At 44.3% G+C, this 23,542-nt stretch overlaps 1 long non-coding RNA gene across 13 annotated transcripts in view; it reads right to left on the bottom strand.

Moving 5' to 3' along the window:
* LOC307181360 overlaps nt 1-23,542 on the bottom strand; it is a 968,012-nt gene that overhangs the window by 926,855 nt on the left and 17,615 nt on the right. For 2 of the 13 annotated variants that reach the window (XR_013826546.1, XR_013826547.1), the window contains exon 3: nt 12,460-12,537. The exons of 8 other annotated variants lie outside the window; for them this stretch is intronic. This is a non-coding gene — a long non-coding RNA (uncharacterized lncRNA). Of the gene's footprint in view, nt 1-12,455; nt 12,538-14,034; nt 14,121-18,768; nt 18,851-23,542 lie in introns of those variants that run through there. 3 more of the 13 variants (XR_013826567.1, XR_013826576.1, XR_013826577.1) reach the window with 3 other exon arrangements.

Below are 23,542 nucleotides of genomic sequence, written 5' to 3'. Positions count from 1 at the left end.
ACAGTCTGCAGTTAGTGCAGAGGATGAATGGGAATAGGGGGAACCAGTGAGAAACTAGCTGTAGCGGTTTCAATGGGCACATGTCACTCTAATATCACATCAGTAAGAAGAATTAACCAAAGGCACAGCAAGGTGCCCCAGAAGAAAAATAGGGCTTCAAGGAATCCTGTGGTTATGGGGCAAGACCACAAAAATAAGAGCTAAAAAATGGAGCTAAGGGCCACTGCAATTCAAAAACCTGCAGAGTTATAAAGGCCAACTATTTTTAAAAAATATATTGAGGTAAGGCTATGAAGAGGCATTGAAAGCAAGGCAGAATTGCAGGAAACCGATTTCAGGAGGTAGACTGGAATTGCATTGAAAGCATATGAAGAGAGTCAGAAACTCGACAATGATGCACTTGGCCAAAAAGGGCGTATGCGTTTTTTCCTGAATATATTCAGGAAAAAACGCATACGCCCTTTTTGGCCAACCAAGCAAGCTTGCAAAGGAAATCTGCACTACAATGAAGTCTCACTTCCCCCCGGTCAAAAGGGCCATCTGAAAAAAGTGTAAAATCCAGAAAGGCAGGACAGGACATGGAGAACTGGGAGCCTTGTTATGCTGATGGGCGGGATGTAAATTGCCAACAGCCACTCCGGAGAAGTGTATGGTGTTTCCTGAAACATCTAAAAAACAAAGCAACAGAGCCTAGTGCACTTCCACTTATGGTCCTATAGCTTAGGGAAATTAAAATCAAAAAGACACAGCCACCCCAAAGTTTGGGACGCCTCTGTTTACAAGAACCTCGTTTACCGTACAAGTTCAATATCACAGAAAGTGAAAAATGGATAAAGAAGTTGTGGTACTCATGTACAAAGCAATATCACTCAGCAATGAAATCTATGTCACCAGGCCCGTAGCAGCATAATGAGTGGATTCAGGTATGGTGATTCTAACTGAAATAAGTCACACAGAAAAAGAAACATCAAAAAATATCACTAATACATGGAATTTAAACTTGGCTACAGAGGAACTGAATTGCAAAACAGAACAGGGTCTCAAATTTAGAAAACCAACTTATGCTTGCTTAAGTGGAAAGGTGAGTTGGGGTGCTGCATAAAACCAGAGATTGAAATGAGCACAGATAAAGTTCCTTAAGCCAAATATGGAATAGACAAGAGCTACTCCTTGCTCAACGAAATGGACTCCACACCCCATATTAAACGCCTAAGAATATACCTGACTAGTAAGTATCTTAAAACCTATGGATTGCTATGTCTCCGAAAGAGAATCAAGCGTGTGTACTGGGGCATAAATGCAGCAGTGATAGGATTGGAGAGGTTCGGTGAGCAAATGAAGACCCTTTGAAGTCATATTGCATGGTACCCATTCCACGGGTCTCAACTCTCCAGGTTTAAGGTGTTCTTCCTTCAGCTAAAACATGCATGTGGAACCCAGAGTATGATCAACCGTGTGATCGGGAGACGTGTTCAAATATGTCTCAGTTTTCATACCATGGTACTCGGGTGCAACATTCCAGACGCTTTACTAACACTCTCCCGACTTGGACAGTCAGTGCCTTTAACCTCCTGTTTGGCCCAGTTTGCAATTTCTGCGGAAGATGAACAGGAATAGGGAGAACCAATGAGAGACTAGCTGGAGGTGTCTGGACGGGCAAATTTAACTCTCATTTCCCACTAGGAAGAGGAATTAACCAAAGGCTCAGCGTGCCGTGGCGGAAACAGATTAGGGCCTGAAGCCATCCTGCGGTGTTGCGGCCAGCTCACAAGAAAGTGAGTTGAAGAAAGGAGCTCAGGGGCTCTGTAATTCACAAACCTGCAGAGTTATAAATGACAGCTATCGTCCAAAAATAGACAGAAGTAAGGCTTCCAAGAGGACTTGAAAGCGGGGCAGAATTGCAGGATACCGATTTCAGGAGGTAGACTGGAATTGTATTGAAAGCGTAGGAAAAGAGGCAGAACGTCCACAATGATGCACTTTGCCAAAAGGGCATATGCGTTTTTTCCTGAATATATTCAGGAAAAAACGCATACGCCCTTTTTGGCCAACCAAGCAAGCTTGCAAAGGAAATCTGCACTACAATGAAGTCTCACTTCCCCCCGGTCAAAAGGGCCATGAGAATAAAGTGTAAAATCCAGAAAGGCAGGACAGGCCATGGAGAACTAGGAGCCTTGTTATGCTGATGGGCGGGATGTAAATTGCCAACAGACACTCAGGAGAAGTGTATGGTGTTTCCTGAAACATCTAAAAAACAAAGCAACAGAGCCTAGGGCACTTCCACTTATGGTCCTATAGCTTAGGGAAATTAATATCAAAAAGACACAGCAACCCCAAAATTTGGGACGGCTCTTTTTAGAGGAATCTCTTCTACGGCACAAGTTAAATATCCCAGAGAGCAAATAATGGATAAAGAAGTTGCGGTACTTCTGTACAACAGAATACCACTCAGCAATGAAATCTATGTCACCAGGCCCGTACCAGCATAATGAGTGCATTGAGGCACGATGATTCTAAGTGAAATAAGTCACACAGAAAAAGAAACATCATAAGGTATCACTAATACACGGAATGTGAACTTGGCTACACATGAACTGAATTACAAAACAGAACAGGGTCTCAAGTTTAGAAAACCAACTTATGCCTGCTTAAGGGGGAAGGTGAGTTGGGGTGCTGCATAAAAGCAGAGTTTGAAATTAGCACAGATACCGTTCCATAAGCCAAATATGGAATAGACAAGAGCTACCCCTTGCTCAACGAAATGGATTCAACAATGAGGTATCACCTCACACCTGGTAGAATAGGCATCATTGAAAATCTACAAACAAAAAATGCTGGAAAGGGTGTGGAGAAAAGGAACCCTCTTCCACTATTGTTGGGAATATAAATTGATACAGTCATTATGGAGAACAATATGGAATTTCTTAAGAAACTAACAATAGAATTACCATATGATACAGCAATCCCAGTACTGGACATATACCCAGACAAAACCATAAATCAAAAAGAGTCATTCACCGCAATGTTCATTGCATCACTATTTACAATATCGAGGTAATGGAAGCAACCTAAATGCCCACAGACAGACGAATGCATAAAGCTGTGGTACATATATAAAATGGAATATTACTAAGCCATGAAAAGGAATGAAATTGGGTCATTTGTAGAGACGTCGATGGATCTAGAGACTGTCATACAGAGTGAAGTAAGTCAGAAAGAGAAAAACAAATCTTGTATATTCATGCATATATGTGGAACCTAGAAATACTGTACAGATTAACCATTTTGCAAGGCATAAATAGAGCAACAGATGTAGACAACAAACGTATGGACAACAAGGGGGGAAAGCTGTTGGGGGGGTGGTGGTGGGAGGAGTTGAGAGACTGGGATTGGCATGTATACATTTATATGTATAAAATAGATAACCAATAAGAACCTGCTGTATAAAAATATAAAATAAAATTCAAAATTAAAAAGAAATAAAATTTAAAAAATAAAACAGAAAAAACAATTATTCCCTGCACATACATGTATTTATATGAATAAATTATTTCCATGCTTATATCTGTAAATACAAAAAAGAGGAATAAAATCTACCTTGAACCAAAAACGAAAAAGAGAAAAAAAACACAGAACCCACCAGTTACACAGAGGAAAACCGTATCAGGGCACTTGCTCCAGTTGTAAACAATTCTGAAGTTGGTCAGTGGTGGGGAATCGTCTCCCATTCAGCCAGCAGCCCCCACACAACAAGCGTCCTCATTGCAAAGCTGGGGCACCGTGCCGAGGCATCTGTGAGTAAACGTGAGCTGAGCCCCAGGCCAGTTGCTGCTGAACTATTCCCACCCGTCCCAGGTAAAACACCTGAATATATACAAGGACTTGAAAGCCTAGAGGAAGGGCCATAGAGCCACACGAGTGACAGCATGCCGGCCGACTTGGTGCCTGCAGGCCAGCCAGGATGGTCCTGGCCCTGGGTGCTCTTCTGGAAGATTTCCATTTCCCTGCCTGAGATACCCGTCCTGTCCCTGCCCCCACTGCTTTTTTCCTTCCTCACCTCTGCCCAGGGAGAAATTCCAGCAGCAGGTATGGGTGACACATCCTCTTCTTTAGCAGGTGGCAGCCTGGCAACTGCTGCAGAAAGTCCAGCAGAGCCCCACTCACACTGGGCCACCCACAAAGCCGTGGCCTCTCACTCCCTCCCACCAGCCCAGCCCCGAGACTGCTGACAGGGCAGAGAAAATGGCGTCAGGCACGGCTGCAGGGGCTCTTGCTGCCTGGAGTGGTATTTATATTGATCTCAACCCAGGCACACCTGGGGAGGGCTGGCCGGCACGGTAAGGCTGCCCAGGTCAGCCAATCATCACCCCTCCGGGGCTCACAGTTGCAGAAAATGGAACTTGCTGAACCGGCCAGGTCCAAGGAACAGGTGTGGGCTCCTGAGAGTCAGGATAGACAAGGGGCTGCAGCTTTGGCTTGTTTTCTAATCATTTTATCTGGCCCATGAGTGGGAGACAACTTCAAGAAAACCCTCTCCTAATGAGAGGAACCCAGGAGTCAGGCAGAGGAGGGGTGGGTGGTGGTTGGAGACAGAGGCCTGGTGCCCCGGGTGCAGTGGAAGTCTCTGGAAGACCAGGTGGAGGGAGGCCTCACAGAGTGATGCCCAGGGTCACAGACCTGTCGCAGCTGCTGTTTGTTAGTTCAAGTCCTGCTCTGAGGTGCTCTGTGTCAGCTCTGAGCGACAGGTGAGCTGGGGGTGCTCTGCAATGAGGGCTATGTGCACGGTTCCTGTGTGCCCAGCCCTGCCACGGTACCTGCAAGGGTAGCTCTGTATCCTGGGAGGGGCCTGACCACGAGAGCCCCGTGGGCTGGGGTGGGGGTGGGGTACCTGCCCAGGTGAGCTCCATATTCTGGGATTGGTCTGACCACGAGAGCCCCATGGGCTGCTGGGGACCTGGTAAAGGATGTCAGGACAGTCAGTGAAGCCACCGAGGATATACCTCCAGTTGCTCCTAATTCCTACACCCTGCTGGTCATTCTACCAACCACCAGGACATGGTATTCTGTATTAGTCTTCAATGATGCCTTCTTTTGTATTCCATTAGTCCCAGAGTCACAAGAAATTTTGGCTTGTGAGTGGCAGGACTCCACATACAACTAAAACAATACTTCCGGGCCGTCTGGCCCCAAGGGTGCAAAAATTCCCACACCATCTTTGGGGAAAGCTTAGCTAAAGACCTAAAAGTTCTACCTCTGGAAAAGGAAACCCTCCTTCAATATGCAGACGACATTCTGATCACCAGCCCTACTAAGGAGGCCTCTGAACTACCAAGCCAATAAAGGATAGAAGTTGTCCAAGAAAAAGCTCAAATATCACAGACTGCGGTGACCTGCCTGGGCTTCATTCTCACAGAAGGTCAGAGAAGCCCATCCCAGGAAAGGGAAGAAACCATTTTCAGCCTTACCCCTTTCTAAAACTAGAAGACAGCTTAGGGGTTCCTGGGGAGGCCAGGGTTTGCTGCTTCTGGATCCCTAACTACAGTCTACTAGCTGGGCCTCTATATGAAACACTGAAAGGAAAAGATGATGATCCTTTTGAATAGAATCCAGAAGTGGCCTTTCAAGAATGGAAAGAGCAGTCAATTCAGACCCTTGCCCTGGAACTCCCTAATTTAGCTAAACCCTTTGACCTTTACATTCCCAGTGAAAGGTGAATCGCCATTGGAGAATTAGTGCAAAAACTGGGACCGCTTGAAATGGAACAATGCAAGAATGCCATCCAGGTAGGATAAACTACGGTCACTAAGGGGCTTGGCCCACTGCCACATCTGGCCAAGATACTGGCGGTATCTAAAAACCTGGAAATCAGCAGCCCAAAAGGCCACCTCCCTCCTAAGGGAAAAGGACCCCACGTGGTGATCCTAACCACCAACCATGCCCTGAAGTTGCAGGGTTCGCTCCGTGGGCACACCGACCTCGAGTGAGGAGGCCCTCCAACTCCAACATCCAGAGAGATAACCGGGGGCAACAGGGCACCATGACGACTCGTGTGAACATCACTTGACCTGGAGTTTCTCTCATAAAACAACAAGAGTGTGTCCCAAAAGAGTAGACTACTGCTTGCAGGACTTACTGCACCCAGAGGGGAGCTAATAATCTTGGCGGGGGAACAGTATACCACACTGTCACCATAGAAAAGCCTACAGACACCGTGATGATGGTGGCCAATAAGACCGGCTGGACTCCTGTTTACTTCAAAAGGCTGTTGACTCAGTAGCCATCATGGTCCTTGGTCACCACTGACCCTGGACTGTCTGGGAGTTGAGCGGGCAGGGCTCTGACACCTGGTGCTGTTTGTACGTTAATTCAGGGGCCTAATTGAAGAAAGCGCAGACTACTGGTCAGAGCATCTAGGCTGGCAGAGACGGTCAGCCTAAGGTGGCCGAACAAATGTGGGGCGGGGTGAAACCGGCCCCCACAGCGTCTCTGCACATCTCTTTCCTGGACCCTTAAAGGTCATTAGAATCTATAACACTTCCAATGCTGGTGCTCAGGTGGACGAGCAGGGAGGCAGGGGTCCTGGGGACAATCAACGTCACCGGGAGGCTGCTGGGGAGAAGCTCTGACCCTCGCCCCAGGGTATGAGGGCTCCCAACTCAGCACTCAGCAGTTACAGAAGAAGGGTCTGCACCCTCAGCACTCCAAGAATGAGGAACGGGACAAAAGGCAGAGGAGGGGTTTGTCCCCAGCAAAGCCCATTAAAAATCCCTGGGAGATAAAAATAGAATCTGGGCAATAAAGTCAAGTCTAACCTTTTTTATCCTTTGTGCTTTGTCTAATTTCACGTGCTCCTAGGGTCCCGCATGCAGAGGTTCCACACCCGGCACTTCAGACCAGATTTCCTAGTGCAGAATGGCTGGGTCGACACCTCAGCTCCTGGGGCCCAGTGCAGACTCCACGATATAGAGCCTGAGCTACAGCCAACCCGGCCCTCGAGAGCTCTGCCGCCTCCCTCCCTCCCACTGACTCTGACAGGATCTCTACACAGCAGCCCAGCCCACAGCCCACGGGGTAGTGCATGCTCTCACCTCTCCATTCTCTGATCAAAATATAAAGTTTCCTTTGCTTGTGAACCAAACTCAGTCTCGATCTGTTGGCCCCAATGACACTGGGCAGGGGGACACTTGTTGGGGTCCACTCTGGAGGATCAGTAACAGAAATTGAGACTATTGTAACCTCAATGAACAGATGTGTGAGCCAAACTGTAGTTAACATAGAACAGTGTATAAGGCTCGGGTAAAATAAGATGTTTTTAACACTTCCATTTGATATTTCCATCACTTTTTATAAGCAAGTTCAGTGAAAAGGTTTGTCTTATTTGTCAGGTCAATATTAGAGAAACGAAGTGATTTCTTTCCAAGGATGTACAGCTAATAATCTTGGTTAAACCTTCAATCTTGTTTTAAATGCTTTTCCATTGAAAATGATACCTCTCTTTCAGCTCCCCCATTTCTGAGAAGTATAAAATCTTATAATTTATTATTACCAAAGGGGAAAGGTGGGAGGAGGGATAAATTAACAGTTTGGAATGAACACATACACACTGCTATGTATAAAATAGATCATCAACAAGGAACTACTGTATAGCACAGGGAACTACACTCAACATTTTGCAATAACCTATAAGGGGAAATAATCTGAAAAAGAATAGATATTTTTATTGACATCATCTATCAATGACAGTTAAAGTGTAGCCTAAGGGAAGCTGGTGGTGAGTGCTTCTGACCCTGAAGACTTCAATCATCTAAAGTTTGGACTCTGCCTACTTCCCAAGGCCCTTAATGAACATATGTGTAGCCGTAGCTTAAAAACTTCCCCAGTTTGGGTTTCGGGGAGACACTGATTTTGAAAAAGCCCTGGTGTTCTCCTTACATGAATGGGACTCTTCCTACTGCTAAAACATGTCTGTCACACCCAGAGGATGGTATACCGTCTGATCGGGAAGAGTTTGGAAAAGGCATCTCATCTCCTCATCTCCTGGTGCTCGGGTTCACCCCTCCAGCGTCTTTACTAACAGTCTCCCCACTTGGAGATGTCAGCACTGTCAACATCCTGTTGCGTACAGTTTGGAATTTGTCCAGAGGATGAAGCGGAAGGATGAGGAACAATGAGAGACAAGTCCTAGGTGTTCAGACAGGCACATGTCACTCTAATTTCCAATCAGGAAGACGAATTGACCAAAGGCTAGGGTTGCCCATGGAAACAGTATAGGGCTTGAGGAAATCCCGCTGCTTTGTGGCCAGTTCCCATAAACACGAGTTGAACAATGGAACTCAGGGGCAGTAAAATTCACAAAACTGCAGAGTTGAAAATATCCATCACTGAAAAATGTCTTGAGGAAAGTCAGAGAAAAGGACTTGTAAGCAAGGGAGAATGGCAGGAAAGGGATTTGAGGAGGTAGAAAGGACTCGCCATTAAGCACAAGAAAAGGAGCTGAACATTGCCAACATTGCAGTTGGCCAAAAAGGGTGTATGCGTTCTTTTCTGTATATATTCAAGAAAAGGGCATACACTTTTTTAGCCAACCAAACAGGTGGGCACTGGAAGTCAATACTACAAAAGATATCACTTCGCATCAGTCAGAAGAGCCATCCTCATAAAGCGTAAACAACAGAAATGCAGGACAGGGCAACGAGAAGAGGGAGCCCTGTGAGACTTATAGTGGAAATGTATATTGCCAACGGCCATTCTGGAGAAGTGTATTGTGTTTACTAAAGCATCTAAAAAATGAGCTACAGAGCATAGGGCACTTGCACTCATGGGCGTATATCTTGGGAAAAACAAAAATCGAGAGGACACAGGCACCCCAATGTTTACCCCCTCTCTGTTTAAAAGATCCTCGACTAGGATATAACTTAAATGTCTCTGGAGGGAAAAAATGGATAGAGATGTGGTACTTAGGTAGAGTGGAATATTATTCAGCCTGGAAATCAATGAAATATGGCCAGTTGTAACAACTCTGGAGGAGTTACGTATGATCATTCTAAGTGACAGAATTCAAAAAGAAAAAGACACATATCATAAGATATCACTTAAAGGTGGAATCCAAAATGGCTACACATGAAATAAATTACAAAACAAAAACATAGTCAAATATGTAGAAAACACGCATAAGGCTGCTAAACGGGAAAGGTGGGGAGGGGTGAGGCATCATCCAGGAGGTTGAAATTAGCAAAGATACCATTCCAAATACCAAACTGATAATCAACAAGGCCTACACGGTAGCTAAAAGAACTGCACTCAGCACACTCAAGTCACCGGAAAAGAATATATACGACTGGTAAGAATCTGAAAAAGAATTTATTGATGTCTCTCTGTACGCGAATCAAGTGGATGTACAGCAGCAAGAAACAGAGCTTTGAAAATCAGCTGTAACCAATATAGTAATAAATTGAAAAAAATAAACGACAGAGAGACAGAGAAAACCTCTTACAACTTTTCCTCAGGGACGGTGATGCAACATGGATTGAACACATCTAGACCCACAGCAGGATGAGACATAAGGCTGGAAACTGTTTGCGCTAAGAGAAATGTGAGGTTGGGTGAGGAAATGCACACCCTTTAAAGTAATACTACCTGGTACCCATTCAATGGGTCCCAAATCTGCAGGTTCAAGGGATCTTCCTACAGCTAAAACATGCATGGAAAACCCAGAGGACTGTACACCATGTGATCGGGAGATGTGTCTAAAATGCACCTCATTTATCCTCTCCTGGTGCTCCTGTTCACCATTCCAGCCACGCTACTTAGAATCTCCCCACTTGGAGAATCAGCACATTTAAACTTCTGTTTCACACATTTTGCAAATTGTGAGGAGGATGAACGGGAAGAGGGGGAACCAATGAGAGAAGAGTTGTAGGGGTTTGGACGGGCACATATCACTCTAATTTCCCATTAAGAATAAGAATTAAAGAAAGGCTCAGCCTGCCTCACCGGAGCCAAAATAGGGCCTGAAGCAATCCTGCGGGTTTGAGGCCAGCTCACAAAAGAGCAACTTAAAAAATGGAGCTCAGGGTCACTGCAATTCACAAACCTGCAGAGTTATAAATGAAAACTAACGTCCAAAAATATGTTGAGGTAAGGCAAAGAAGAGGATCTGAATGCAAGACAGAATTGCAAGAAACAGATTTCAAGAGATAGATTGGACTCGTCTTTAACACACATGAAAAGCGGCAGAATTTCGACAATGATGCAGTTGGCCCAAAAGGGCGTATGCGTTTTTTCCTGATTATATCCAGGAAAAAACGCATACGCACTTTATGGGCAACGAAGCAAGCAAGCAATGCAAATGTGCACAACAAAGAAGTCTCACTTCCCACCGGTCAAAAGGGCCATCCTAAAAAATTGTAAAAACCAGAAATGCAGGACAGGCCATGGAGAACAGGGAGCCTTTATACGCTGATGGGCAGTGTGTGAACTGCCGAGAGCCACTCTGGAGAAGTGTATGGTGGTTCCTAAATCATCTAAAAAACAGAGCTACAGAGCATAGGACACTTCCAATCATGGGAGTATATCTAGGGAAGTCTAAAAATCAACAAGACACAAGCACACCACAGTTTAGGGCTACTCTGTTTACAAGAACCTCAACTTCAGTACACCTTAAATATCCCAGGAAAGAGAACAATGGATAAAGAAGATGTGGTACTTATGTACAATGGAATATCTCTTCACCATGAAATCAATGTAATAAGGCTAGTAGAAGGATAAAGAGTGGATTTAGGTCCGATAATACTACTTGAAATAAGTCAAACAGAAAAAGAAACATATCATAAGATATCACTTATAGAGGGAGGGTAAATATGGCTGCACAAGAAATGAATTACAGAACAGAACGGTGTCTCACATTTAGAAAACACACTTATGTCAGCTTAAGGGGAAAGGAGAGGTGGGGTGATGCATAAAACCAGAGTTTGAAATTAGCACAGATACCGTTCAATAAACCAAATAGGTATTAGACAAGATCTACACCTTGCTCAATGAACAGGCCTCAACACACCCTATACACCGCAGAGAAATATATCTGAGGAATAAGAATCTTAAAACCCATGTATTGATATATCTCCATAAGGGAATCAAGTGTGTGCAGAGCGGCACAAACACAGCAGTGAAAAGGAGCTAAACCCCATTATAGAAATAAATTTTAAAAACAAAACGCTGAAACAATGAAAGAGAGAAAAATTCTTACAAAATTCGCTCAGGGGCTGTGATGCAACCTGGATTGACCACATATAAACCCACAGCTGGATAAGACATAAGGCTGGACACTTGGGGCTGACAGGATTGGTGAGCTTTGGTGAGCAACTGCCGAAAGTTTAATGCAATACTTCATGCTACTCATTCCAAGGGTCCCAACACTCCAGGTTGAAGGGAATCTTCCTACAGCTAAACCATGCTTGGGAAACCCAGCGACTGGTATACCATATGATCGGGAAAGGTTTCTAAAACGCACCTCATTTTTCCTCTCCTGGGGCTCCGGATCGACATTCCAGCCGCTTTACTAACAACATCCCCACATGGAGTCAATGCCTTTAAGTTCTGGTATCGCACAGTCTGCAGTTAGTGCAGAGGATGAATGGGAATAGGGGGAACCAGTGAGAAACTAGCTGTAGCGGTTTCAATGGGCACATGTCACTCTAATATCACATCAGTAAGAAGAATTAACCAAAGGCACAGCAAGGTGCCCCAGAAGAAAAATAGGGCTTCAAGGAATCCTGTGGTTATGGGGCAAGACCACAAAAATAAGAGCTAAAAAATGGAGCTAAGGGCCACTGCAATTCAAAAACCTGCAGAGTTATAAAGGCCAACTATTTTTAAAAAATATATTGAGGTAAGGCTATGAAGAGGCATTGAAAGCAAGGCAGAATTGCAGGAAACCGATTTCAGGAGGTAGACTGGAATTGCATTGAAAGCATATGAAGAGAGTCAGAAACTCGACAATGATGCACTTGGCCAAAAAGGGCGTATGCGTTTTTTCCTGAATATATTCAGGAAAAAACGCATACGCCCTTTTTGGCCAACCAAGCAAGCTTGCAAAGGAAATCTGCACTACAATGAAGTCTCACTTCCCCCCGGTCAAAAGGGCCATCTGAAAAAAGTGTAAAATCCAGAAAGGCAACAGGCCATTGAGAACTGGGAGCCTTGTTATGCTGATGGGCGGGATGTAAATTGCCAACAGACACTGGGGAGAAGTGTATGGTGTTTCCTGAAACATCTAAAAAACAAAGCAACAGAGCCTAGGGCACTGCCAATTATGGTCCTATAGCTTAGGGAAATTAAAATCAAAAAGACACAGCCACCCCAAAGTTTGGGACGCCTCTGTTTACAAGAACCTCGTTTACAGTACAAGTTCAACATCGCAGAAAGTGAAAAATGGATAAAGAAGTTGTGGTATTTACTTACAAAGCAATATCACTCAGCAATGAAATCTATGTCATCAGGCCCTTAGCATCACAATGAGTGGATTCAGGTATGATGATTCTAACTGAAATAAGTCACACAGAAAAAGAAACATCATAAGATATCAGTAATACACGGAATGTAAACTTGGCTACACAGGAACTGAATTACAGAACAGAAGAGGGTCTCAAATTTAGAAAACCAACTTATGCTTGCTTAAGAGTAAAGGTGAGTTGGGGTGCTGCATAAAACCAGAGATTGAAATGAGCACAGATAAAGTTCCTTAAGTCAAATATGGAATAGACAAGAGCTACTCCTTGCTGAACGAAATGGACTCAACACCGCATATTAAACGCCTAAGAATGTACCTGACTAGTAAGTATCGTAAAACCTATGGATTGCTATGTCTCCGAAAGAGAATCAAGCGTGTGTACAGGGGCATAAACGCAGCAGTGATAGGATTGGAGAGGTTCGGTGAGCAAATGAAGACCCTTTGAAGTCATATTGCATGGTACCCATTACACGGGTCTCAACTCTCCAGGTTTAAGGTATTCTTCCTTCAGCTAAAACATGCATGTGGAACCCAAGTATGATCAACCATGTGAACGGGAGACGTGTTCAAATATGTCTCAGTTTTCCTCCCCTGGTACTCGGGTGCAACATTCCAGACGCTTTACTAACACTCTCCCCACTTGGAGAGTCAGCGCCTTTAACCTCCTGTTTGGCCCAGTTTGCAATTTCTGCGGAAGATGAACAGGAATAGCGAGAACCAATGAGAGGCTAGCTGGAGGTGTCTGGACGGGCAAATTTAACTCTCATTTCCCACCAGGAAGAGGAAATAACCAAAGGCTCAGCGTGCCGTACCGGAGCCAGATTAGGGCCTGAAGTCATCCTGCGGTGTTGCGGCCAGCTCAAAAGAAAGCAAGTTGAAGAAAGGAGCTCAGGGGCACTGTAATTCACAAACCTGCAGAGTTATAAATGACAGCTATCGTCCAAAAATAGACTGAAGTAAGGCTGCCAAGTGGACTTGAAAGCGGGGCAGAATTGCAGGAAACCGATTTCAGGAGGTAGACTGGAATTGCATTGAAAGCATAGGAAAAGAGGCAGAACGTCCACAATGATGCACTTGGCCAAAAAGGGCGTATGCGTTTTTTCCTGAATATATTCAGGAAAAAACGCATACGCCCTTTTTGGCCAACCAAGCAAGCTTGCAAAGGAAATCTGCACTACAATGAAGTCTCACTTCCCCCCGGTCAAAAGGGCCATCTGAAAAAAGTGTAAAATCCAGAAAGGCAGGACATGCCATGGAGAACTGGGAGCCTTTTTATGCTGATGGGCGGGATGTAAATTGCCAACAACCACTCGGGAGAAGTGTATGGTGTTTCCTGAAACATCTAAAAAACAAAGCAACAGAACCTAGGGCACTTCCACTTATGGTCCTATAGCTTAGGGAAATTAAAATCAAAAAGACACAGCCACCCCAAAGTTTGGAACGGCTCTGTTTACAAGAACCTTGTTTACAGTACAAGTTCAATATCACAGAAAGTGAAAAATGGATAAAGAACTTGTGGTACTTACGTACAATGCAGTATCACTCAGCAATGAAATCTATGTCATCAGGCCCGTAGCAGCACAATGAGTGGATTCAGGTACGATGATTCTAACTGAAATAAGTCACACAGAAAAAGAAACATCATAAGATATCACTAATACACGGAATGTAAACTTGGCTACACAGGAACTGCATTCCAAAACAGAACAGGGTCTCAAATTTAGAAAACCAACTTATGCTTGCTTAAGGGGAAAGGTGAGTTGGGGTGCTGCATAAAACCAGAGATTGAAATGAGCACAGATAAAGTTCCTTAAGCCAAATATGGAATAGACAAGAGCTACTCCTTGCTCAACGAAATGGACTCAACACCGCATATTAAACGCCTAAGAATGTACCTGACTAGTAAGTATCTTAAAACCTATGGATTGCTATGTCTCCAAAAGAGAATCAAGCGTGTGTACACGGGCATAAACGCAGCAGTGATAGGATTGGAGAGGTTCGGTGAGCAAATGAAGACCCTTTGAAGTCATATTGCATGGTACCCATTCCACGGGTCTCAACTCTCCAGGTTTAAGGTATTCTTCCTTCAGCTAAAACATGCATGTGGAACCCAGAGTATGATCAACCATGTGAACGGGAGACGTGTTCAAATATGTCTCAGTTTTCCTCCCCTGGTACTCAGGTGCAACATTCCAGACGCTTTACTAACACTCTCCCGACTTGGAGAGTCAGTCCCTTTAACCTCCTATTTGGCCCAGTTTGCAATTTCTGCGGAAGATGAACAGGAATAGCGAGAACCAATGAGAGACTAGCTGGAGGTGTCTGGACGGGCAAATTTAACTCTCATTTCCCACCAGGAAGAGGAATTAACCAAAGGCTCAGCGTGCCATGCTGGAACCAGATTAGGGCCTGAAGCCATCCTGCGGTGTTGCGGCCAGGTCACAAGAAAGCGAGTTGAAGAAAGGAGCTCAGGGGCACTGTAATTCACAAACCTGCAGAGTTATAAATGACAGCTATCGTCCAAAAATAGACTGAAGTAAGGCTGCCAAGAGGACTTGAAAGCGGGGCAGAATTGCAGGAAACCGATTTCAGGAGGTAGACTGGAATTGCATTGAAAGCATAGGAAAAGAGGCAGAACGTCCACAATGATGCACTTGGCCAAAAAGGGCGTATGCGTTTTTTCCTGAATATATTCAGGAAAAAACGCATACGCCCTTTTTGGCCAACCAAGCAAGCTTGCAAAGGAAATCTGCACTACAATGAAGTCTCACTTCCCCCCGGTCAAAAGGGCCATCTGAAAAAAGTGTAAAATCCAGAAAGGCAACAGGCCATGGAGAACTGGGAGCCTTGTTATGCTGATGGGCGGGATGTAAATTGCCAACAGACACTCGGGAGAAGTGTATGGTGTTTCCTGAAACATCTAAAAAACAAAGCAACAGAGCCTAGGGCACTTCCACTTATGGTCCTATAGCTTAGGGAAAATAAATCAAAAAGACACAGCCACCCCAAAGTTTGGAACGGCTCTGTTTACAAAAACCTCGTTTACAGTACAAGTTCAACATCGCAGAAAGTGAAAAATGGATAAAGAACTTGTGGTACTTACGTACAATGCAGTATCACTCAGCAATGAAATCTATGTCATCAGGCCCGTAGCAGCATAATGAGTAGATTCAGGTACGATGATTCTAACTGAAATAAGTCACACAGAAAAAGAAACATCATAAGATATCACTAATACACGGAATGTAAACTTGGCTACACAGGAACTGAATTCCAAAACAGAACAGGTTCTCAAATTTACAAAACCAACTTATGCTTGCTTAAGGGGAAAGGTGAGTTGGGTTGCTGCATAAAACCAGAGATTGAAATGAGCACAGATAAAGTTCCTTAAGCCAAATATGGAATAGACAAGAGCTACTCCTTGCTCAACGAAATGGACTCAACACCGCATATTAAACGCCTAAGAATGTACCTGACTAGTAAGTACCTTAAAACCTAAGGATTGCTATGTCTCCGAAAGAGAATCAAGCATGTGTACAGGGGCATAAACGCAGCAGTGATAGGATTGGAGAGGTTCGGTGAGCAAATGAAGACCCTTTGAAGTCATATTGCATGGTACCCATTCCACGGGTTTCAACTACCCAGGTTTTAGGTATTCTTCCTTCAGCTAAAACATGCATGTGGAACCCAGAGTATGATCAACCATGTGAACGGGAGACGTGTTCAAATATGTCTCAGTTTTCCTCCCCTGGTACTCGGGAGCAACATTCCAGACGCTTTACTAACACTCTCCCGACCTGGAGAGTCAGTGTCTTTAACCTCCTGTTTGGCCCAGTTTGCAATTTCTGCGGAAGATGAACAGGAATAGCGAGAACCAATGAGAGGCTAGCTGGAGGTGTCTGGACGGGCAAATTTAACTCTCATTTCCCACCAGGAAGAGGAAATAACCAAAGGCTCAGCGTGCCATACCGGAGCCAGATTAGGGCCTGAAGTCATCCTGCGGTGTTGCGGCCAGCTCAAAAGAAAAGGAGTTGAAGAAAGGAGCTCAGGGGCACTGTAATTCACAAACCTGCAGAGTTATAAATGACAGCTATCGTCCAAAAATAGACTGAAGTAAGGCTGCCAAGTGGAGTTGAAAGCGGGGCAGAATTGCAGGAAACTGATTTCAGGAGGTAGACTGGAATTGCATTGAAAGCATAGGAAAAGAGGCAGAACGTCCACAATGATGCACTTGGCCAAAAAGGGCATATGCGTTTTTTCCTGAATATATTCAGGAAAAAACGCATACGCACTTTTTGGCCAACCAAGCAAGCTTGCAAAGGAAATCTGCACTACAATGAAGTCTCACTTCCCCCCGGTCAAAAGGGCCATCTGAAAAAAGTGTAAAATCCAGAAAGGCAGGACAGGCCATGGAGAACTGGGAGCCTTGTTATGCTGATGGGCGGGATGTAAATTGCCAACAACCACTCAGGAGAAGTGTATGGTGTTTCCTGAAACATCTAAAAAACAAAGCAACAGAACCTAGGGCACTTCCACTTATGGTCCTATAGCTTAGGGAAATTAAAATCAAAAAGACACAGCCACCCCAAAGTTTGGGAAGCCTCCGTTTACAAGAACCTCGTTTACCGTACAAGTTCAATATCACAGAAAGTGAAAAATGGATAAAGAACTTGAGGTACTTACGTACAATGCAGTATCACTCAGCAATGAAATCTATGTCATCAGGCCCTTAGCAGCATAATGAGTGGATTCAGGTATGATGATTCTAACTGAAATAAGTCACACAGAAAAAGAAACATCATAAGATATCACTAATACACGGAATGTAAACTTGGCTACACAGGAACTGAATTACAGAACAGAACAGGGTCTCAAATTTAGAAAACCAACTTATGCTTGCTTAAGGGTAAAGGTGAGTTGGGGTGCTGCATAAAACCAGAGATTGAAATGAGCACAGATAAAGTTCCTTAAGTCAAATATGGAATAGACAAGAGCTACACCTTGCTCAACGAAATGGACTCAACACCGCATATTAAACGCCTAAGAATGTACCTGACTAGTAAGTATCGTAAAACCTATGGATTGCTATGTCTCCGAAAGAGAATCAAGCATGTGTACAGGGGCATAAACGCAGCAGTGATAGGATTGGAGAGGTTCGGTGAGCAAATGAAGACCCTTTGAAGTCATATTGCATGGTACCCATTCCACGGGTCTCCACTCTCCAGGTTTAAGGTATTCTTCCTTCAGCTAAAACATGCATGTAGAACCCAAGTATGATCAACCATGTGAACGGGAGACGTGTTCAAATATGTCTCAGTTTTCCTCCCCTGGTACTCGGGTGCAACATTCCAGACGCTTTACTAACACTCTCCCCACTTGGAGAGTCAGCACCTTTAACCTCCTGTTTGGCCCAGTTTGCAATTTCTGCGGAAGATGAACAGGAATAGTGAGAACCAATGAGAGGCTAGCTGGAGGTGTCTGGACGGGCAAATTTAACTCTCATTTCCCACCAGGAAGAGGAAATAACCAAAGGCTCAGCGTGCCGTACCGGAACCAGATTAGGGCCTGAAGCCATCCTGCGGTGTTGCGGCCAGGTCACAAGAAAGCGAGTTGAAGAAAGGAGCTCAGGGGCACTGTAATACACAAACCTGCAGAGTTATTAATGACAGCTATCGTCCAAAAATAGACTGAAGTAAGGCTGCCAAGAGGACTTGAAAGCGGGGCAGAATTGCAGGAAACCGATTTCAGGAGGTAGACTGGAATTGCATTGAAAGCATAGGAAAAGAGGCAGAACGTCCACAATGATGCACTTGGCCAAAAACTGCGTATGCGTTTTTTCCTGAATATATTCAGGAAAAAACGCATACGCCCTTTTTGGCCAACCAAGCAAGCTTGCAAAGGAAATCTGCACTACAATGAAGTCTCACTTCCCCTCGGTTAAAAGGGCCATCTGAAAAAAGTGTAAAATCCAGAAAGGCAACAGGCCATGGAGAACTGGGAGCCTTGTTATGCTGATGGGTGGGATGTAAATTGCCAACAGACACTTGGGAGAAGTGTATGGTGTTTCCTGAAACATCTAAAAAACAAAGCAACAGAGCCTAGGGCACTTCCACTTATGGTCCTATAGCTTAGGGAAATTAAAATCAAAAAGACACAGCCACCCCAAAGTTTGGAATGGCTCTGTTTACAAGAACCTCGTTTACAGTACAAGTTCAACATCGCAGAATGTGAAAAATGGATAAAGAAGTTGTGGTATTCACTTACAAAGCAATATCACTCAGCAATGAAATCTATGTCATCAGGCCCTTAGCAGCACAATGAGTGGGTTCAGGTATGATGATTCTAACTGAAAAAAGTCACACAGAAAAAGAAACATCATAAGATATCAGTAATACACGGAATGGAAACTTGGCTACACAGGAACTGAATTACAGAACAGACCAGGGTCTCAACTTTAGAAAAACAACTTATGCTTGCTTAAGGGTAAAGGTGAGTTGGGGTGCTGCATAAAACCAGAGATTGAAATGAGCACAGATAAAGTTCCTTAAGCCAAATATGGAATAGACAAGAGCTACTCCTTGCTCAACGAAATGGACTCAACACCGCATATTAAACGCCTAAGAATGTACCTGACTTGTAAGTATCTTAAAACCTATGGATTGCTATGTCTCCGAAAGAGAATCAAGCATGTGTACAGGGGCATAAACGCAGCAGTGATAGGATTGGAGAGGTTCGGTGAGCAAATGAAGACCCTTTGAAGTCATATTGCATGGTACCCATTCCACGGGTTTCAACTACCCAGGTTTAAGGTATTCTTCCTTCAGCTAAAACATGCATGTGGAACCTAGAGTATGATCAACCATGTGATCGGGAGACGTGTTCAAATATGTCTCACTTTTCCTCCCCTGGTACTCGGGTGCAACATTCCAGACGCTTTACTAACACTCTCCCCACTTGGAGAGTCAGTCCCTTTAACCTCCTGTTTGGCCCAGTTTGCAATTTCTGCGGAAGATGAACAGGAATAGCGAGAACCAATGAGAGACTAGCTGGAGGTATGTGGACGGGCAAATTTAACTCTCATTTCCCACCAGGAAGAGGAAATAACCAAAGGCTCAGCGTGCCATGCCGGAACCAGATTAGGGCCTGAAGACATCCTGCGGTGTTGCGGCCAGGTCACAAGAAAGCGAGTTGAAGAAAGGAGCTCAGGGGCACTGTAATTCACAAACCTGCAGAGTTATAAATGACAGCTATCGTCCAAAAATAGACTGAAGTAAGGCTGCCAAGAGGACTTGAAAGCGGGGCAGAATTGCAGGAAACCGATTTCAGGAGGTAGACTGGAATTGCATTGAAAGCATAGGAAAAGAGGCAGAACGTCCACAATGATGCACTTGGCCAAAAAGGGCGTATGCGTTTTTTCCTGAACATATTCAGGAAAAAACGCATACGCCCTTTTTGGCCAACCAAGCAAGCTTGCAAAGGAAATCTGCACTACAATGAAGTCTCACTTCCCCCCGGTCAAAAGGGCCATCTGAAAAAAGTGTAAAATCCAGAAAGGCAGGACAGGCCATGGAGAACTGGGAGCCTTGTTATGCTGATGGGCGGGACGTAAATTGCCAACAACCACTCGGGAGAAGTGTATAGTGTTTCCAGAAACATCTAAAAAACAAAGCAACAGACCCTAGGGCACTTTCACTTATGGTCCTATAGTTTAGGGAAATTAAATCAAAAAGACACAGCCACCCCAAAGTTTGGGACGCCTCCGTTTACAAGAATCTCGTTTACCGTACAAGTTCAATATCACAGAAAGTGAAAAATGGATAAAGAAGTTGTGGTATTTACTTACAAAGCAATATCACTCAGCAATGAAATCTGTGTCATCAGGCCCTTAGCAGCACAATGAGTGGATTCAGGTATGATGATTCTAACTGAAATAAGTCACACAGAAAAAGAAACATCATAAGATATCACTAATACACGGAATGTAAACTAGGCTACACAGGAACTGCATTCCAAAACAGAAGAGGGTCTCAAATTTAGAAAACCAACTTATGCTTGCTTAAGGGTAAAGGTGAGTTGGGGTGCTGCATAAAACCAGAGATTGAAATGAGCACAGATAAAGTTCCTTAAGTCAAATATGGAATAGACAAGAGCTACTCCTTGCTCAACGAAATGGACTCAACACCGCATATTAAACGCCTAAGAATGTACCTGACTAGTAAGTATCGTAAAACCGATGGATTGCTATGTCTCCAAAAGAGAATCAAGCGTGTGTACAGGGGCATAAACGCAGCAGTGATAGGATTGGAGAGGTTCGGTGAGCAAATGAAGACCCTTTGAAGTCATATTGCATGGTACCCATTCCACGGGTTTCAACTACCCAGCTTTTAGGTATTCTTCCTTCAGCTAAAACATGCATGTGGAACCCAAGTATGATCAACCATGTGAACGGGAGACGTGTTCAAATATGTCTCAGTTTTCCTCCCCTGGTACTCGGGTGCAACATTCCAGACGCTTTACTAACACTCTCCCGACATGGAGAGTCAGTCCCTTTAACCTCCTGTTTGGCCCAGTTTGCAATTTCTGCGGAAGATGAACAGGAATAGCGAGAACCAATGAGAGACTAGCTGGAGGTGTCTGGACGAGCAAATTTAACTCTCATTTCCCACCAGGAAGAGGAATTAACCAAAGGCTCAGCGTGCCGTGCTGGAACCAGATTAGGGCCTGAAGCCATCCTGCGGTGTTGCGGCCAGGTCACAAGAAAGCGAGTTGAAGAAAGGAGCTCAGGGGCACTGTAATTCACAAACCTGCAGAGTTATAAATGACAGCTATCGTCCAAAAATAGACTGAAGTAAGGCTGCCAAGAGGACTTGAAAGCGGGGCAGAATTGCAGGAAACCGATTTCAGGAGGTAGACTGGAATTGCATTGAAAGCATAGGAAAAGAGGCAGAACGTCCACAATGATGCACTTGGCCAAAAAGGGCGTATGCGTTTTTTCCTGAATATATTCAGGAAAAAACGCATACGCCCTTTTTGGCCAACCAAGCAAGCTTGCAAAGGAAATCTGCACTACAATGAAGTCTCACTTCCCCCCGGTCAAAAGGGCCATCTGAAAAAAGTGTAAAATCCAGAAAGGCAACAGGCCATGGAGAACTGGGAGCCTTGTTATGCTGATGGGCGGGATGTAAATTGCCAACAACCACTCGGGAGAAGTGTATGGTGTTTCCTGAAACATCTAAAAAACAAAGCAACAGAACCTAGGGCACTTCCACTTATGGTCCTATAGCTTAGGGAAATTAAAATCAAAAAGACACAGCCACCCCAAAGTTTGGAATGGCTCTGTTTACAAGAACCTCGTTTACAGTACAAGTTCAACATCGCAGAATGTGAAAAATGGATAAAGAAGTTGTGGTATTCACTTACAAAGCAATATCACTCAGCAATGAAATCTATGTCATCAGGCCCTTAGCAGCACAATGAGTGGGTTCAGGTATGATGATTCTAACTGAAAAAAGTCACACAGAAAAAGAAACATCATAAGATATCAGTAATACACGGAATGGAAACTTGGCTACACAGGAACTGAATTACAGAACAGACCAGGGTCTCAACTTTAGAAAAACAACTTATGCTTGCTTAAGGGTAAAGGTGAGTTGGGGTGCTGCATAAAACCAGAGATTGAAATGAGCACAGATAAAGTTCCTTAAGCCAAATATGGAATAGACAAGAGCTACTCCTTGCTCAACGAAATGGACTCAACACCGCATATTAAACGCCTAAGAATGTACCTGACTTGTAAGTATCTTAAAACCTATGGATTGCTATGTCTCCGAAAGAGAATCAAGCATGTGTACAGGGGCATAAACGCAGCAGTGATAGGATTGGAGAGGTTCGGTGAGCAAATGAAGACCCTTTGAAGTCATATTGCATGGTACCCATTCCACGGGTTTCAACTACCAAGGTTTAAGGTATTCTTCCTTCAGCTAAAACATGCATGTGGAACCTAGAGTATGATCAACCATGTGATCGGGAGACGTGTTCAAATATGTCTCACTTTTCCTCCCCTGGTACTCGGGTGCAACATTCCAGACGCTTTACTAACACTCTCCCCACTTGGAGAGTCAGTCCCTTTAACCTCCTGTTTGGCCCAGTTTGCAATTTCTGCGGAAGATGAACAGGAATAGCGAGAACCAATGAGAGACTAGCTGGAGGTATGTGGACGGGCAAATTTAACTCTCATTTCCCACCAGGAAGAGGAAATAACCAAAGGCTCAGCGTGCCATGCCGGAACCAGATTAGGGCCTGAAGACATCCTGCGGTGTTGCGGCCAGGTCACAAGAAAGCGAGTTGAAGAAAGGAGCTCAGGGGCACTGTAATTCACAAACCTGCAGAGTTATAAATGACAGCTATCGTCCAAAAATAGACTGAAGTAAGGCTGCCAAGAGGACTTGAAAGCGGGGCAGAATTGCAGGAAACCGATTTCAGGAGGTAGACTGGAATTGCATTGAAAGCATAGGAAAAGAGGCAGAACGTCCACAATGATGCACTTGGCCAAAAAGGGCGTATGCGTTTTTTCCTGAACATATTCAGGAAAAAACGCATACGCCCTTTTTGGCCAACCAAGCAAGCTTGCAAAGGAAATCTGCACTACAATGAAGTCTCACTTCCCCCCGGTCAAAAGGGCCATCTGAAAAAAGTGTAAAATCCAGAAAGGCAGGACAGGCCATGGAGAACTGGGAGCCTTGTTATGCTGATGGGCGGGACGTAAATTGCCAACAACCACTCGGGAGAAGTGTATAGTGTTTCCAGAAACATCTAAAAAACAAAGCAACAGACCCTAGGGCACTTTCACTTATGGTCCTATAGCTTAGGGAAATTAAATCAAAAACACACAGCCACCCCAAAGTTTGGGACGCCTCCGTTTACAAGAATCTCGTTTACCGTACAAGTTCAATATCACAGAAAGTGAAAAATGGATAAAGAAGTTGTGGTATTTACTTACAAAGCAATATCACTCAGCAATGAAATCTGTGTCAT

The sequence above is a fragment of the Stenella coeruleoalba genome (assembly GCF_951394435.1).
Source record: "Stenella coeruleoalba genome assembly, contig: scaffold_118, whole genome shotgun sequence".
Taxonomy (NCBI): Eukaryota; Metazoa; Chordata; class Mammalia; order Artiodactyla; family Delphinidae; genus Stenella; species Stenella coeruleoalba.
Note: the sequence above shows the minus strand (reverse complement) of the source record. Positions and strands in the feature narration are given on the sequence as shown.